The sequence below is a fragment of the Macaca thibetana genome, chromosome 5 (assembly GCF_024542745.1).
Source record: "Macaca thibetana thibetana isolate TM-01 chromosome 5, ASM2454274v1, whole genome shotgun sequence".
Classification (NCBI taxonomy): domain Eukaryota; kingdom Metazoa; phylum Chordata; class Mammalia; order Primates; family Cercopithecidae; genus Macaca; species Macaca thibetana.
The window spans coordinates 1,560,873-1,578,902 of record NC_065582.1 but is presented as its reverse complement, the minus strand read 5'-3'; the positions used below and the strand labels follow the sequence as shown (position 1 = coordinate 1,578,902).

Sequence of the window (18,030 nt, the reverse complement as noted above, 5' to 3'; positions counted from 1 at the left end):
AAAACTGCAGAATCTTTGGCAATATAACATACTGGGAAAAGAAATTGGACAGAAATCAGAACTAACCTTCATTATGGGTTCCTGGATTAGCTCCAATCTATTCAAGTACCCTTGAGCCAAACGTTTAAATGCTCCCTGCCTGGATTTCTACATTTCCCCAATGGAGATGATAATATTTATATGGCCTATGTTGTGAGCTTCCTTTTTCTAGATCATGATACTCAGTATGACATAGTAGTTCAAATCACTTACTGTTTTCATAACCATAGGCAAATCTCTGCACACTTCCATCTGTAAAGCTGCCTAATAATAGTATCTGTGTTGTAGTTTATCATGAGGATTAAATGAGTTAATATTTATGAAGCATGTAACATTTGGCACATATGCAAATGTCGGTTAAATTTTATGTGCATAAGTGTGGTGTGTGCACACTTTGAAAAGTGTAAAAATACATTTATAATATCAGGTCAATTAGTATTTTTTCTCTCTAAATGCTACTCTAGTTATATATATGCACTTCTAGTACTTGACTCTTAGTTTTCTCATCTGAAAACCTGCATTATCTTTTATTTAACTTATATTTTTGATCATTAAGTGCTCTTATATACCCCATGCTCAATAAGACAGATAGAGAAATCTAGCATGAAGCTAGAAATTAAGAAGGTATATTGTTTCTATAAAAAAGAACAATTTTGACTAGGAAAGACAGAAAACAAGAAACATACCAATGAGGCCAACTGGTTTATAAGGTGTTGTGACTGAGTCCCAGGTTTTAAGGTGCATGCAGTTCTCACATACGAATTTTCATAGAGGCCCTTGAAGAAAAGAAAAAAGTCTATGAAAATGCAGCCAATAGAAGATCCTCCCCTCCCTTGAACTACACCCAACCTGACTCCAGATGCAGAGGCTGCCTTTACTTGGGGACGTGTGTGGCCAAGAGGAAAGAGGGGTTTCCCTTGAGTAGAATAAAGCTTACACAGCCAACAGCAGACTCCCCAGATGCTAGTAACTTGCCACCAGTAGTGTACACTGTCCAACACGCAGAGGCAGGGTTGAGTGGAATTCCCAGATGGCTTGTGATCAAAGACTGGTCTCCAGTGAAGAAGACTTGGGATGGGTGGATGGATGGGTGGGTGGAAGAATGGATGAATTTAACATTGAAGTATAATTTACTTAACAGTAAAATGTTCAGTTTAATAAGTTGAGGCCAATTTGTATTAATTTTGATTAATCTTATTTTGTTATAGAGTGTTATTTTTTAAGACAGCACTAACTGTAAAGGAAAATCTTGAGATCATTATGCCAAAGACAAATTTACTCCGTAAGATTAGTCCAAATTATCAAGTATATTCCATCATTCTGAATACTCATAAAACATACTTTGACTTTTATTATTTTAAGTGAATATTTGGTGATTTCAAATAAGCAAACCCAAATACAAGAACTTTCACCGTGCAGAAATTTCCAAAATCAAAACCAAATAGAGAGTGTGATAAGTTATACTCATTAGACAGCAATAGAGAGGCCCACTGTAATGGAATATAGGGTGACTGTGAGGATGCTGCAGAAGAAATTGCCATGATTTTTTTTTTATCTAAAGGTGTGCTTAGTAAAGTAGGAATAGAAAATAAAGACAAATATGCAATTCCAGAAGTTATAAAAATGTATTCAGGATGTATTTTGAAAACAAACACAACTGCTAAAATTATGTTGAGTCAACCTGGAAAAGAATGAAGCTGAGATACCTCTTAGTGATACTTTCACATCCAGAATTACGCTTAGATTCATGATGCATTACAACTAATAAAATTATTTAATTATGAGAAAGAGCAGACCAAGGGGCCATTAAGAAAATATAATTAAATGCAGATTAAAGGGGCAGGGCTTCTGGTTTGGCAGACACACTTCAAAGACTCGAACTCTCTTTAATAATACTTCAGTTATCTAATAAAAATGATCATTTGGAAATCATGCTGGTCACTTCTGTCTGGCTCAAGTGTCAATGTTCTGTATACACTGGGTACTTTATTCACACTGAATTGCTTTTATACATCAAGAAAGGTGTTAACTCTTACTCTTCATAAAATGGACTGTGGTAATTAATTCTGATGCCTGGAAGCAAATAAGTAAGTCTTTGAAATATTCATTTTATTTGTACAGACTTAGATATCTACTTTTTAGGAAAATCACACTTAAATACCCCTTTCACTTCTGTACATATTTGACACGGTTTGGTGTCAACTATTACTCAGATTATATAGAAATGTTTTGTTGCAATGAATTTATCCAGTTTCTTTAAAGGAAGAAGCAACAATGGATTATTTCAAGAAGAATGTTATGTGATAGTCCATGTGGATGAACTTTTAAAAAAATTAGCATAGGCATGTTAATAGCAGTGTAGATTTTGGTAATCAGCTAGCATAATTAGTCCAGAATTATATGGACTTGTTAAATTTTAAAAAATCCTGGAAATTTAAATGTAATTAATTAAAAGTTTGGTTTAGTTATAAATATGATTAAAGCATTTTTCTCTAATTCATACTTAAATTTGCATTATTTGCAAAACATACCAAAATTTGGACATTTAAGCATCATTTATTCTGAAAAAAGTATAAGGCATAGTAAATAACATACCAATATGGGACATGGGAGATAAAAATTGATCACCCATTAGATAAAGAGAAAAGATCTTTAAGAAAAAAAAGTAACTTTAATTGGCATATAATCAGAATATATACAAGCATTTTTGAGTTCTTGTTTTCCTATTAACTAAGGTGGAATTTTACTGGTTTGTAGACCAAGGCTTCACCTCCATGAATGTGGCCCTGTGATTAAGATGGCTTGGGGTCAGACAGACCCAGTCCTGCTATTTGTTAGTTGTGTAACATCAGACATGCTCAAAACCTCAACTTACTCATTTTGTGGAATAATAATTATTAAGACTGGTGAGGGCCAGGCATGGTGGCTCATGCCTGTAATCCCAGCACTTTGGGAGGCTGAGGCAGGCGGATTATGAGGTCAGGAGATCAGACCATCCTGGCTAACACAGTGAAACCCCGTCTCTACTAAAAATACAAAAAACTAGCCGGGCGTGGTGGCGGCGCCTGTAGTCCCAGCTACTGGGGAGGCTGAGGCAGGAGAATGGTCTAAACCCGGGAGGCGGAGCTTGCAGTGAGCTGAGATCCGGCCACTGCACCCCAGCCTGGGCGACAGAGCAAGACTCTGTCTCAAAAAAAAACCAAAAAAAAAACAAAACTGGTGAGGGTAATAGATATATGTGAACTAAATAAAAATATGTTTTAAATGTCATCACTTGTTTTGTATTTCTTAATGTATCTTTCTCAATTTCATTATTCAGCAGATGCAGACACTTAGACTTTCTGCTGTTTGGAATAATGTAGTGTATTTCATCATATGGTAAGTGCTACCAGTGAGAAGTAGGATTATTATTTATTACGTTTTTTGTAAAATCCAGAGGCCCGTGCCAGGAGTTTCATTCAGCACGACTCCTCTTTGATTCATGTCACACCTAGTCACAATGAAGGTGGTTTTAAAAAAGTAAAAGAAATGAAAGAAAAACAAAACAAAAACTCTTCTTGCCATGATTTCTAAAGTAATGAAGAAATAATGTCACTTGTAAAAGGGGTTTCTAAAATAACCTATCTGGAACAGAAGAAAGCAAGAGTCCAGTGCCCCTAGCAAATCAATTGGTTTAACATGTTTTCCCTTTTAAAGTAAAATAAATACAAATTTTTATACAGTACCATGTTTTAATATAGTATCATTTTTCTCTGGGATTTTATAGTTTAATAGACTTTCATCATTAGTGTGCTAAGTTTCAAATCCTGGTCCTGCTCTATATTTTTTGGTTTGTTTGTTTGGATATTATTACCATAAAAACAGGCTTGCAATGGCTGCAGATTCACAGAAGATTATTAGAAATAAAAGTTTATTGTTAAATATTTTGTCACGGCAAAATATATTTTTCTTTAAGAGAAAAAAGTTTATCTAAATATCAAATTTATTACTTTCATCACTTACATAAGTTAACTAGTTCATATGCATCTATATGTCTAAGTAGAGACAACCAACTTCAACATTAATGTGTTTTATTTTCTCAAAGTTTGACTTCAGACAAAAATTCTAAAACTGAAAGATAGTAATATTTAAGGGTGTCTTCCTAAAATTATCTTAAGTACATCAAATATTTCCAAAAATGTGTTTTTCTTCTGAGGGTTTTGTATGCTGGTAAGAAATATTTTTGGAACAGAATAGAGAAAGATTAAGTGAAAAACAAATGTCCCCTTTTACTCTTATTCCAGTTCTCAGAGGAAACAGTTTCTTGCCCGGACTTCCAGTTATTTTCTATACATAAAAAGTATATTATATATAGCAATATAAAATTTGTCATGAATGAACTATTCTATGCACACTCTGACAGTTACTTTTTAAGTTAAACAGTATCTCAAATATCTCACATATCTATACTCTCACAAGTATTACGTATATATTACATATATACTTGCCTAATTAGTTTTTGGTGACAATATATTATATTATTACACAAATGCAAAAATGTACCATAATTTTTAATAACAAATCTCTTTGCAAGGGTAGCTCCAGCTTCTATTAGGAGTGAAATCCTGGATAAAAGATAACCAACTTGTCTCCAAAGTCGATTCTCCAAAACTGTTTCAGTTTCCATCCCCACATGGTAATATCAGTAGAAGAGCAAAGTGCCCATGGTCCCACAACCTGTTTAACATGGTCACGCAGCGGGATTCTTTGCCAAATGGCTTACTTCAATAAGCTTCATGAATGTTTAAATGAATGGATCTCAGTTTATGAATGAGGATTACCATCCTCTCATACACGACTACTGAACGTATCTCACTTTCTGAATGGGGATCATCTTCTCATATACTACCACCTTTTTTTTTGAAACAGGGTCTCACTCTGTTGCCCAGGTTAGAGTGCGATGGCATGATCATAGCTCACTGCAACCAGTCTGGAACTCCTGGGCTCAAGCTACCCTTCCACCTCAGCCTCCTGAGTAGCTGGGACTACAGGTATGAGCCGCCACACCCAGCTAATCGTGTGTTTGTTTGTTTGTTTTAGAGAACACCAGACTGGTCTCGAACTCTTGGGCTCAAGTGATCATCCTGCCTCAGCTTCCCAAAGTGCTGGGAATCGGGCATGAGCCACTGTGCCCATCCTTACACTACATTTTTTTTTTTTTTTTTTCCTTTTTTGAGATGGAGTCTCGCTTTGTTACCCAGGCTGGAGTGCAGTGGTGCAAACTCTGCTCACTGCAACGTCCATCTCCGGGCCTCAAGTGATTCTCCTGCCTCAGCCTCCCGAGTAGGCTGGATTATGGGCGAGCATCACCATGCCTGGCTAATTTTTGTATTTTTTTTATAGTAGAGATGGGGTCTCACCGTGTTGGCCAGGATAGTTTTGAACACCTGACTTCAAATGATCTGCCCGCCTCAGCTTCCCAAAGTGCTGGGATTGCAGATGTGAGCCACCGCGTCTGGCCCCCTTGTACTACCTTTATATGTCTTGCCTGATTTTTTCTTCTGACCAGATTTATAATTAAATAACCATTTTTTCCTTACTTTCAGGAAATTTTAATTTATCACGAAATTAGTTCTGTTGTTAATATATGTTGTACATATTTACTCTATCTCTTTAAAAATGTTTTGTTTCTTCACCAGACGTGGTGGCTCATGCCTGTAATCCCAGCAGTTTGGGAGCACCTGAGGTCAGGAGTTCAAGACCACCTGGCCAACATGGTGAAACCCTGTCTCTACAAAAAACAAAAACTAGCCAGGTGTAATGGTGCGTACCTGTAATCCCAGCTACTCAGGAGGCTGAGGCAGAGGAATTGTTTGAACCCGGGAGGTGGAGGTTGCAGTGAGCGGAGACTGCACCACTGCACTCCAGCCTGGGTGACAGAGCAAGAGCCTGTCTCGGAAAAAAAAAAAAAAGTTTTATTTTTTAATATATAGATACTTCAGTGGGACGTAGGAATGATCTGGGTCTATTTTTTCTTTCTTTTATTATACTTTAAGTTCTGGGATACATGTGCAAAACGTGCAGATTTGTTACAAAATAGGTATACACGTACCATGGTGGTTTGCTGCACCCATCAACCCATCATCTACATTAGGTATTTCTCCTAATGCTGTCCCTCCCCTAGCCCCCCACCTTCTGACAGGCCCCAGTGTGGGATGTTCCCCTCTCTGTGTCCATGTGTCTCCTTGTTCAACTCCCACTTATGAGTGAGAACATGTGGTGTGTGGTTTTCTGTTCTTGTATTAGTTTGCTGAGAATGATGGTTTCCAGCTTCATCCATGTCCCTTCAAAGGACATGAACTCATCCTTTTTGATGGCTGCATAGTATTCTGTGGTGTACATGTGCCACATTTTCTTCATCCAGTCTGTCAGTGATGGGCACAGTGACTTGGGTCGGTTTTCCAGGGACAGGTCTCTCTGCAGATTGCTACAGCCTCCTTCGGTTTGTGCATATCGCCCTCAGACAAAATGTCAGCATGTCTCTCAGAGAAGCTCTTCAATCCACAGCCTTTTTTTTTTTTCAGCTCAGTTTTTTCTGGTCAATGCAAAGCTGACTGCAGTTTTTGTTCTCTTTTCAATTTTGCAATTTTTCTTCTCTGTGCTTGACCTCTGAATTGGGATTTGTGTTGAGGTAAAGAATTATAATAACCTGCGGAGTCTCCCTTAAATCCGATACCTCCTCTTTCTCTTTCTCTCTCAGAATGGAGTACTCCAGAGCAATGTTCTCCACTTCTCCCATGGCATCATGACACCCCTAAATCTCTCTTCTAATTAGGATATTCTTCTCTGGGCTCTCAGGTCCCTGGAGGTCTCAGGGACATTGGTGCCATGTTCAGTGTCTAAAAGGTAAGGTTTTTGCTCTTTGTACTTCTTCAGTTTGGCCTAGATGTCCTTGTATTTGTCAGATATTTTTCACAGTGATTCCTACGTTATTTTAAAGTCAGTTCTCTCACCTATTTTAACTTTTTGTCTACATAGGAGATATCAGAGACAGGATATATATAATAGTATTTTATTCTTTCAGGAAGCTATAAATATATTTAGATTATTACAATTTGTACAGACTTCAAGCAGAAATATAATCACACCATTTATGACAGGTTATCTCCATAAATAGATATTTGAATTGGCTTCCAAAATGACCTTAGAGATGTACTTACTTAATGGTGGTGGCCTTGATCCTTCTGTGATTAGATGATAACCCAGCATGTGGCCACAGTAGCAGAAACACAGAGTATGTGCTGGTTAATTGGCTCTACTTGCCTCATGTATTATTACAGCTTATCTGCTGCTTGTGTACTGTTACATGCCAAGCTTCTCAATGATCAGAGAAGAAATCAGGTGCCGGGTGGCAATGCAGACCCAAGAAGTGTCTGCTTTTCTGTTTTTCCACATGAAGTCATTACTCAGCATTCTTTTCTTCCTTTTCAATAGTGGAGAAGCCCATGGTATGTAAAGCATGAGTAAAGTTCAAATAGGGTCAAATTCCAAAAGGCAGCACAGAACTCTTCCTCCTAGCCCTGTTATTCTGGCCGTACGTGCTTGTATCATCCCATGCAGCTGGGAATGGGGGCTGCCATTTTCATTTTGATCAATCATCCCTCAAAAGGGCATTTAGAGAGTCATTAGAGTCTAGAGTTGTGAAATGAGTAGAATAACAGAAGGTAGCATGTCGGAAGACCGTGGGCAGCCCCCAGGCTGTATTTGCAGTTCCCGCTCTGCATAACGTGTTCATTTGGTATGTAATGATGCACGCACGTAAGAGAACCAAACACTCAAATGTTTTGGCTATCATCAAAATTATACCTTAAGTTTCAATGTACTTATGTGTTTGAAAATGGTATTTTACAAACCAGAAATGTACATAGTGTTCTGTGTTTTCAATGCACAAATATAAACCTCACGCATGTAAATGTAGGCCCTTCTGCTGGGCTGTATTCATTCCTACCATGGACCCTGCAAATACTGTAGAGCTATCCAAACAACATCTAAACTTCAGATGGAAAATTCCTAACTCCTAATATTACATACATTCAACTATTTTGATATAAAAAATAGGGAGAATGACAATCATTATAAGAGAAAGAAATATATTTCTCAATAAACACAGATTCCTTAACATGGACCCTTTCCTGCAGCTTCAGAAGACACCAGCAGTGGAAGGTTGTAGGATTCATCAATGGCTAGGGCTGGTTACAGGAAGATATTATGATGCTTTGAAGGTTGTCCTGGTCATCTTTATAAAATATATGTCAAACACACCTGCTGAGACTTACAGAACGCTGACAGAGGGTAAGAGACTAGAGAAGGAAAAGCTTTGATAAGATAGCTGAAGACATTCAGAAAAGATGGTAACTAATCAAATAAACATCCTCTTCCGTGCACAGTGTCAAGAATGCAGCTCTGGAAACAATGCCTTTGTCATAGCGCTGTTAGCTGTAGGGTGTGTGCCTTGCTCCTCTTGTGCTTCGGGTTTGGAGAATTTTTGTTTGTTTGTTTGAGACAGAGTTTTGCTCTGTCACCCAGGCTGGAATGCAGTGGCGCAATCTCGGCTCACTGCAACCTCTACCTCCCGGGTTCAAGCAATTCTCTGCCTCAGCCTCCTGAGGAGCTGGGACTACAGGCGCCCACCACCACGCCTGGCTAATTTTTTTGTATTTTTAGTAGAGATGGGGTTTCACTATCTTGGCCAGGCTGGTCTTGAATTCCTGATCCCATGATCCACCGCCTCTGCCCCCCAAAGTGCTGGAATTTCAGGTGTCAGCCTCCGCGCCCAGCCTGAGAATTTTAAAAAGAAGTAGAAAAGTGCTATTCTTGATTAAGCAGCTGTCATATCCGACACTGGAGAATGTGGGCACAAGCTCACATGGTTCATTTCTGCCCCCTTGCAATCGATACAGTATTGTCACCACTCTATGGGGAATCAATGAGAATCGTGGCAGAAAAGTACTCTGCTGAATGGTGAGGCAAATATAAACCTGGCCTAAGTGAATCAGAAGACTCTCCATTTGTAATACACTTTACTGGCTCCAGGACTGGAAATTTTCAGAAGTAGTATAGGCAAGGACTAAGGATATCGAGGGTTCTTGGGTGTGCTTGGATGAAATAATATGTAGTGTGTTGGTCCTGGCTGAGTGCAGAAACAAGGGAACGCAATGGGCTTGACAGCTTAGGAGAAAATGGAGGGAGGCAAGAGGTTGGAGGACTTAGTGGATTCATGGAGAACAAATGGAAATATGGAAGGTAGAAGGAGACTGAGAAGAGGCAAGGCAAAGTAGGTGATGAAATTACCCAAAGTGTGACTCTGGGATTGGGTTGCTGAAGAAGAGATAATAAATTCTTTAAAGTAAGTAAGAGTGGTAAATTGCTTATCCCATGTGACTTTAATTAGAGACAGAATCTGAAATATAATTTGGGTTTACATTATGAAATTTGGTGCATTATGCCATAAGAATGCTGTGTCTCTTAATCCATTATGTTCATTAAGGTGGAACTTTACATGTGTCTCAATATCTGAGTATAATCTTATGCAATAAATAACAGAAGTTGTATTCTCATCACCAATTTGGGGTGTGCTGATTTTGTTTCCAAGTTTATGAAATGAAAGTCTTGATTGTTGTTGCTTAAATATTTGGAAAAATTGCAGTTCAAGAGCAAAGTTATGTTTTTTACTCATCAGATTTTTTGAATGAAAAATTATGTGAACAAGGTAACTTTTGTATGAATTTTTAATTTTTAGTGAAGTTACTTAAGTTATGTTTATTCTCTAAAATATTATCAGTCACATTAAGAAAAATCATAGAAACATGCTTTAAAGATTCTCTTCACAAAGGCAGATTGGGGTATCTCACTTGCCTTAGAACCTAATGTCATACTTTAAACTTAAGTTTATTTAGTGCTCAAGACTACTGTCAATTTTTTTTAAATTATGAAACTAGGAATCATTGTTCTATTAAAAGTATTTTTCTCTAACTATTCACAGTAACACTGAACAATGCAGTTTACTTACATCTTTTTCTGTTTGACACAAGACAGTTATTGGTAAGTATAATTATTCGATATAGTTATTTTCCATGTTTAAAATATGAAAATATGCAATATAGGTTGGTACTAGGAGGAGAAATCTGCTTCTGATCAAAATTTTATTTTAAATATTGTTTTTATTTCTTTTGTCCTAAGTTATATACTTTTTCTTCTATTACTTATTGTGAAGTTACTTTAAAACAAAACAAAATCAAGGAAAGCAATCAACCAAGATTTAAAAACTAATAATAGCAGAATCTCCTCAGTTCTTTCCTCTTCTCCACATAATAGCAGAATCTCCTCAGTTCTTTCCTCTTCTCCACTCCATCCTGCCTTCACAGATTTTTTGGTTTCCAAGGGTAGTGGAAACATTTTAGATATTTACGCCAAAGGGAATGGATCTGTGATACCATGGGTCCTGCCAACTGAAGGCTTCCTTTAGCCAAGATAACTTACTGTGGAAGGAAAGTAACTCTTCCAATCCATGGTTCTTAAAAGTATAAAATTATACTTTTATGCTTTTTAAATTTTAAATGAAATGTCCCACAGCTTTCAATGCACACCCAGTTCAGAGAACTTGAATCTCATCCAACATGCTTCCACAGTGATCCCAGTCTCAGAGGACTATGCTATTATGGAAATGCATAGCTTGCTTTCTAGGTAATAAATGATAAAACTCTTCATAGAGGAGAATTTGGTCATCGGTGTGTTTCTCTATGTATTGAAGGTCTGCTGTGAAATCTCTCTGGAATCTCTCAGCTGGTCTGTACCACGGTACCCTACTGATCTTGGGCTTTGTATATTAACTTTCCAGAACTCAGGCTTGCTACAGACTTGCTTTAGGGCCTCTAAATATTTGTTTCTTTTGCATGCCAAGAGTTTTATCCTTATTTTTGGAGACAGAAGAGGATGTGAGTGTTGAATTGTATTTCAGAAAAATCAGTCAGGTTACCCTTGGGACATCAAAATGATCAAGGCAATAGATACAGTGAGTATCTGCTAAGTATTTGCTGAGACTCTGGTATGATTCGTGTAAGTCTCAGGATAGTTATCTGAATGATGTCCCCATGGCAGTGGACTCCTGCACATTCACAGTCCTGGAAGGAGCCTGTCCACATTGGCATTCCGGAAGTCCATAAAAGACAAACGCATATGCAGTCCCCGAGAAAGCATTGTTGTAAACAAATCTGCACTAGATGGAAATTCTTGTTATGCGGTGCTGGCATGCATGGAAGCGTAAGTCCAGAACTACATCTGGAAGTTCTTTTAGCATCACAATTCCTTTTTATTTTATTTATTTCATTTTATTTCACTTTAATTTCTAGGGTACATGTGCACAACATGCAGGTTTGTTACATAGGTGTACATGTGCACAACATGCAGGTTTGTTACATAGGTATACATGTGCCATGTTGGTTTGCTGCACCCATCAACTCGTCATTTACATTAGGTATTTCTCCTAATGCTCTCCCTCCCTCAGCTCCCCACCCCATGACAGGCCCCCACGTGTGATGTTCCCTGCCCTGTGTCCAAGTGTTCTCATTGTTCAATTCCCACCTATTAGTGAGAACATGTGGTGTTTGGTTTCTGTCCTTGCGATAGTTTGCTCAGAATGATGTTTTCCAGCTTCATCCATTTCCCTGCAAAGGACATGAACTCATCCTTTTTTATGGCTGCATAGTATTCCATGGTGTATATGTGCTACATTTTCTTAATCCAGTCTATCTTTGATGGACATTTGGGTTGGTTCCAAATCTTTGCTATTGTGAATAGTGCCAGAATAGAATACATTTGCATGTGTCTTTATAGTAGCATGATTTATAATCCTTTGGATATATACCCAGTAATTGGATCGCTGAGTCAAATGGTATTTCTGGTTGTAGATCCTTGAAGAATCGCCACACTGTCTTCTACAGTGGTTGAACTAATTTACACTCCCACTAACAGTGTAAAAGCGTTCCTATTTTTCCACATTCTCTCCAGCATCTGTTGTTTCCTGACTTTTTAATGATTGTCATTCTAACTGGCGTGAGATGGTATCTCATTGTGGTTTTGATTTGCGTTTCTCTAATGACCAGTGATGATGAGCATTTTTTCATGTGTCTGTTGGCTGCATAAATTCTTCTTTTGAGAATTGTCTGTTCATATCCTTTGCCCACTTTGTGATGGGGTTTTGTTTTTTTCTTGTAAATTTGTTTAAGTTCTTTGTCGATTCTGGATATTACTCCTTTGTCAGATGGGTAGATTGCAAAATTTTTTTTTTTTTTTTTTTTTTTTTTTTTTTTTGAGACGGAGTCTTGCTCTGTCACCCAGGCTGGAGTGCAGTGGCCGGATCTCAGCTCACTCAAGCTCCGCCTCCCGGATTTATGCCATTCTCCTGCCTCAGCCTCCCGAGTAGCTGGGACTACAGGCGCCCGCCACCACGCCTGGCTAGTTTTTTGTATTTTTAGTAGAGATGGGGTTTCACCATGTTAGACAGGATGGTCTCGATCTCCTGACCTCGTGATCCGCCCGCCTCGGCCTCCCAAAGTGCTGGGATTACAGGCTTGAGCCACCGCGCCCGGCCGATTGCAAAAATTTTCTCCCATTCTGTAGGTTGCCTATTCACTCTGATGGTAGTTTCTTTTGCTGTGCAGAAGCCATTTAGTTTAATTGATCCTGTTTGTCTATTTTGGCTTTTGTTGCCATTGCTTTTGGTGTTTCAGTCTTTGCCCATGCCTGTGTCCTGAATGGTATTGTCTAGGTTTTCTTCTAGGGATTTTATAGTTTTAGGTCTTACATTTAAGTCTTTAATCCATCTTGAATTAATTTTTGTATAAGGTATAAGGAAGGGATCCAGTTTCAGCTTTCTACATATGTTACCCAGTTTTCCCAGCACCATTTATTAAATAGGGAATCCTTCCCCATTTCTTGTTTTTGTCAGGTTTGTCGAAGATCAGATGGTTGTAGATGTGTGGTGTTATTTCTGAGGCCTCTGTTCTGTTCCATTGGTTTATATATTTGTTTTCGTACCAGTACCATGCTGTTTTGGTTACAGTAGCCTTGTAGTATAGTTTGAAGTTAGGTAGCATGATAGCATCACAATTCTACACACATTTGTAGGAATGATTTTTTAAAAGACGACCTCAATTCTTAATGATTTTTAAATATTTGTAAAAAAATCAAATGCAACCAGTGGACTGATTGAATAAATCTACTTTTCCATTTTTGTTGATGGGCCCTAAATTTCCAAGTCTTCTGTGTATAAGGTGGGCTAAATTTTAAGAATAGTCATTTTGAAGTTAAAATAACTTGTTTTCTTTATACCCAATTTTAAAATTCAAAATGCCATATCAGCCACTTTATGGATAATATCTCACATACTTCTTTCTCTGAATATGAGAATTTCTTTAATTTAATGCAAAAATGTTTCAACTTACAATGGCATATTTTAATATAACATCTTTAATTTCCAACTTTTTTCTTTTGGATATACTTTTATAGAAAAGAATGCAGCATTTATTAAACCACTATTTTGCTTCGTCTATTGGCAGCGTGTTTAAGGAATTCAGTTTATACCTTGTGGGAATCTTTCTCAGATAAGCTGTATATCAAGTAGTTTTGTGGTTTTTGAAAGAACTTTTTGGCATTCAGGGCCATTTCTTGTGCTGTACAAAGCAGCCCTTAGTGCCTTCTGGAGAGCAGACTACTTAAAATTTATATGAACACATTCGATGTAATATGTATGTTTGGAATCACCATTGAAATATTTCTCTATTTAATTGGGGTGGTTCATGCTAATTCACATGGCGGATATTGGCAGCTATTTTCAGTCTACCAATTTTTTCTTTGGGGGACATAGTAAAATCTCTGCTTCCGTAAATGTTTCCACTTTCTTAATGCTGCAGTTTTCCTTTCTTCTTCTAGCTCTTTCTTAGTGGGCAGAGAGACCAGGAAATGCTAGTTGTGCAATGCAAGCCTGGCAGGCGAGCACACCTCTCCTCCCAGGAGCCGAGTAAGCCATGATGCTCAACTCCAATGACTACTGAATTTTCACAATTGAACCCTTTCTTTTTGCCCCTCATGTCACATAGAGCATATGCCCTTGAACAGTCAGGAAATCAAGTATTGCTTCCATTCTGGTCATGGTGCTAGAAATGCAGGGTTGTATCTCTTTACCTCAACCATTTCTGTCTCCTCCCTCTGCTCCTAGGAAGCTGCTGACTCACCCTTTTCTTGACAAGTCCTTCTGGGTAGTCTTCCTGGGTAGCACATCTAAAATGAACCCCTAACTGTCACACTTTCTGTCTCTTCCTGTCTGCCACATCTAGAATCACAATAAAGAGGATGCCACTGGTAAGGACTTCAAATGCATGTCAAATGGTCAGGGTCATGGGCTCTAGGAACAGGTGCCAGCAAGTCACAACAAAGGGTTAAATGAGACGTATCTGCCCACTCCACAGTGGGCATCTCTGGGTGGATCTGAGGACTCTTCTTTGGTCTGAATGTGTTGGAAACTTACTTGCCAGTGCAACAGTTTTGAGACATAGGACCTTCAAGAGGGCAGAGCCCTCATAAATGGACTAATGTCATTATCGTGGAGACAGGTTCATTATCAAGAAAGTAGGTTTGTTATAAAAGCAAGCTCAGCCTCCTCTTGCTCTTGCCCTGTCTTGCCTTTCCACTTTCCATCATGAGATAATGTAGCATGAAGGCTCCTGTCAGATGCCAGCATCATGCACTGAGACTTCCAGCCTCCAGAACCATGAACCACATAAACTTCTGTTCATCGTAATTTACCCGGTCTGTAGTACTTTGTTACAGCAGCATAAAACAGACTAACACACACCCATCATCTCCTGACACAGATGTAAAGTGAATCCCTAGCAGGCACCTTTGTCCCTCAGAAAAGTCCTGGAGGCCCAGTAGTGGAACAGCAGCATACCGATATCTTCCCCACAAAAAAACTTTCTAATTTCCTCTCCAATATTTCTAAAAGAATGGAGGCAAGTGGTCTTTTAGGGGTCCCCAAATTATTCCCAGCCACCTCCTTGGCAAGGTCTGCTTTGATGGATTCACAGATGGTTCTGCAATATGAGTAGCATTGATGGTTCCTATCCTGGGGCCTCAGTCAAAACTGAGACAGAGAATACTCATTTAACATGCACTCCACTTAGGTATCCACAGAAGATACAGTTTTGTTATTCTCAACCATGGGCCTGCTCTTGCCAATGTTTCAGCAGATAGCTGCATAATTTAGAATTTCCAGTTAATAATATTTCAGTTTCAACTGTCTCCTTTCAGTTTAAATACTGAGTGTATTTAAAATAAATACAGCTCCCTATTAGATATTAAAGGATTGTTTTGGAACAACTGAGTCTTTTCAGATAAATCTTCAATATTCTACTTTTCTCTCATTTCTCTCTCTTTTTTTTTTTTTTTTTTTTTTTTTGAGACAGAGTCTCACTTTGTCACCCAGGCTGGAGTTAGAGTGCAATGATGTGACCTTGGCTCACTGCAACCTCTGCTTCTTGGGTTTAAGTGATTCTCGTGCCTCAACCTCCAGAGTAGCTGGGATTACAGGCATGTGCCACTACACCTGGCTAATATTTTTTGGTATTTTTAATAGAGACATGACCCACCTTGGCCTCCCAAAGTGCTGAAATTACAGGTGTGAGCCACCGTGCCCAGCCTCACTCTCCTTTACTTCTCCAGATTGGTGGCTGTGTCTATGAGGAGGACCCTTTCTATGTCTGCAATAGGAGGAAAGTGAGTCCTTGCATCCACACAGCAGCCTGGAGTGTCACTCTGGACACTCTCCTGCCTCAGCCTCCGAAGTAACTGGGACTACAGGCATGTGCCACCACACCCAGCTAATTTTTGTATTTTTAGTAGAGATGGGGTTTCACTGCGTTGGCCAGGATGGTCTCGATCTCCTGACCTCGTGATCTGCCTGCCTCGGCCTCCCAAGGTGCTGGGATTACAGGCGTGAGCCCACCACACCCAGCCGATAGTTTCTTTTTTTTTTTTTTTTTTTTTGAGACGGAGTCTCGCTCTGTTGCCCAGGCTGGAGCGCAGTGGCCGGATCTCAGCTCACTGCAAGCTCCACCTCCCGGGTTCCCGCCATTCTCCTGCCTCAGCCTCCCGAGTAGCAGGGACTACAGGCGCCGCCACCTCGCCCGGCTAATTTTTTTGTATTTTTTAGTAGAGACAGGGTTTCACTGTGTTCGCCAGGATGGTCTTGATCTCCTGACCTCGTGATCCGCCCACCTCAGGCTCCCAAAGTGCTGGGATTACATGCTTGAGCCACCGCGCCCGGCGTTAAGTTTAATTACATCCCATTTGTTAATTTGTGCTTTGTTGCAATTGCTTTTGGTGTCTTTGTCATGAAATCTTTGCCACTTCCTATGTTCAGAATAATATTTCCTAGGTTATTTCCCAGGGTTTTTATAGTTTTGGGTTTTATATTTAAGACTTTAATACATTTTGAGTTGATTTTTGTGTATGCTGTACAGAAGGAATCCAGTTTCAGTTCTGCATATGGCTAGCCAGTCATCCCAGCACTATTTATTGAATAAGAGTTCTTTCCCCTATTGCTTGTTTTTGTCATATTTGTCAAAGGTCAGATGATTTAGGTGTCTGGTCTTATTTCTGGATTATCTATTTGGTTCTATTGGTCTATGTGTCTGTTTTTGTACCAGTATTGTGCTGTTTTAGTTACTGTAGCCTTGTAGTATAGTTTAAAGTCTGGTAATGTGATGCCTCCAGCTTTGTCATTTTTGCTTAGGATTGCCTTGGCTATTTGAGCTCTTTTTAAAGTGTGTAGTTCAGTAATGTTAAGTATATTCATGTGAATAATCTTGCCAAAGTAAAACTTTATAGTCATTGAACAACAATTCCCACTTTTCAACTTTCCCCAAACCCTGGTAACCACTATTCTACCTTGTGTTTCAATAAATTTTGCTACTTTAAATACCTTATATAAGTGGAATCATATAGTATTTGCCTTTTTGTAAGTGACTTATTTCATTTAGCACAGAGTCCTCAAGGTTCATTTATGTTATAGCATGTGAAATAATTTACTTCGTTTTTGATGTTGAATAATATCACACTGTGTGCCTTTATCACATTTTGTTTATCTACTCATCTGCTGATGAACGTTCAGGTTGCTTCTACCTTTTGGCTGTTGTGAATAGTACAGCTATGAATATAGGTGTGAAATACCTCAAGACCCTGTTTTTAATTGTTTTGGGCATATATTCAGGAGTGAGATTGCTAGATCATATTCAATTTTTCGAAAACCACTATAGCTTTTGAGCCAATGTTTCAACAGATAGCTGAATAATTTAGAATTTTCAATGAACAATATTACAGTTTCTTCCAGTTTCAACTATCTCCCTTCAGTTTAAATAGGGAGTCTACTTAAAATACACCCCCCATTCGATTTTAAATGATTACATTGAAATAACTGAGTCTTGGCCAGGAGCGGTGGCTCACGTCTGTAATCCCAGCACTTTGGGAGGCAGAGGCGGGCGGATCACGAGGTCAGGAGATCGAGACCATCCTGGCTAACACGGTGAAACCCCGTCTCTACTAAAAATACAAAAAACTAGCCGGGCGAGGTGGCGGCGCCTGTAGTCCCAGCTACTCGGGAGGCTGAGGCAGGAGAATGGCGGGAACCCGGGAGGCGGAGCTTGCAGTGAGCCGAGATCCGGCCACTGCACTCCAGCCTGGGCCACAGAGCGAGACTCCATCTCAAAAAAAAAAAAAAAAAGTCCAGGCGCGGTGGCTCATGTCTGCAATCCCAGCACTTTGGGAGGCTGGGGCAGGAGGATCACCTGAGGTCGGGAGTTCGAGACCAGCCTGACCAATATGGAGAAACCCCATCTCTACTAAAAACACAAAAACTAGCCGGGCGCGGTGGCGGCGCCTGTGGCCCCAGCTACTCGG

The 18,030-nt window shown here is 39.2% G+C and overlaps 1 long non-coding RNA gene across 1 annotated transcript in view; it reads left to right on the top strand.

Moving 5' to 3' along the window:
• Nucleotides 1-18,030, top strand: part of LOC126955473 (uncharacterized) — a 128,280-nt gene that overhangs the window by 66,874 nt on the left and 43,376 nt on the right. Inside the window, exons 3-4 of the long non-coding RNA XR_007725939.1 lie at nucleotides 10,061-10,119; nucleotides 11,049-11,337. This is a non-coding gene — a long non-coding RNA (uncharacterized LOC126955473). The remainder of the gene's footprint in view (nucleotides 1-10,060; nucleotides 10,120-11,048; nucleotides 11,338-18,030) is intronic.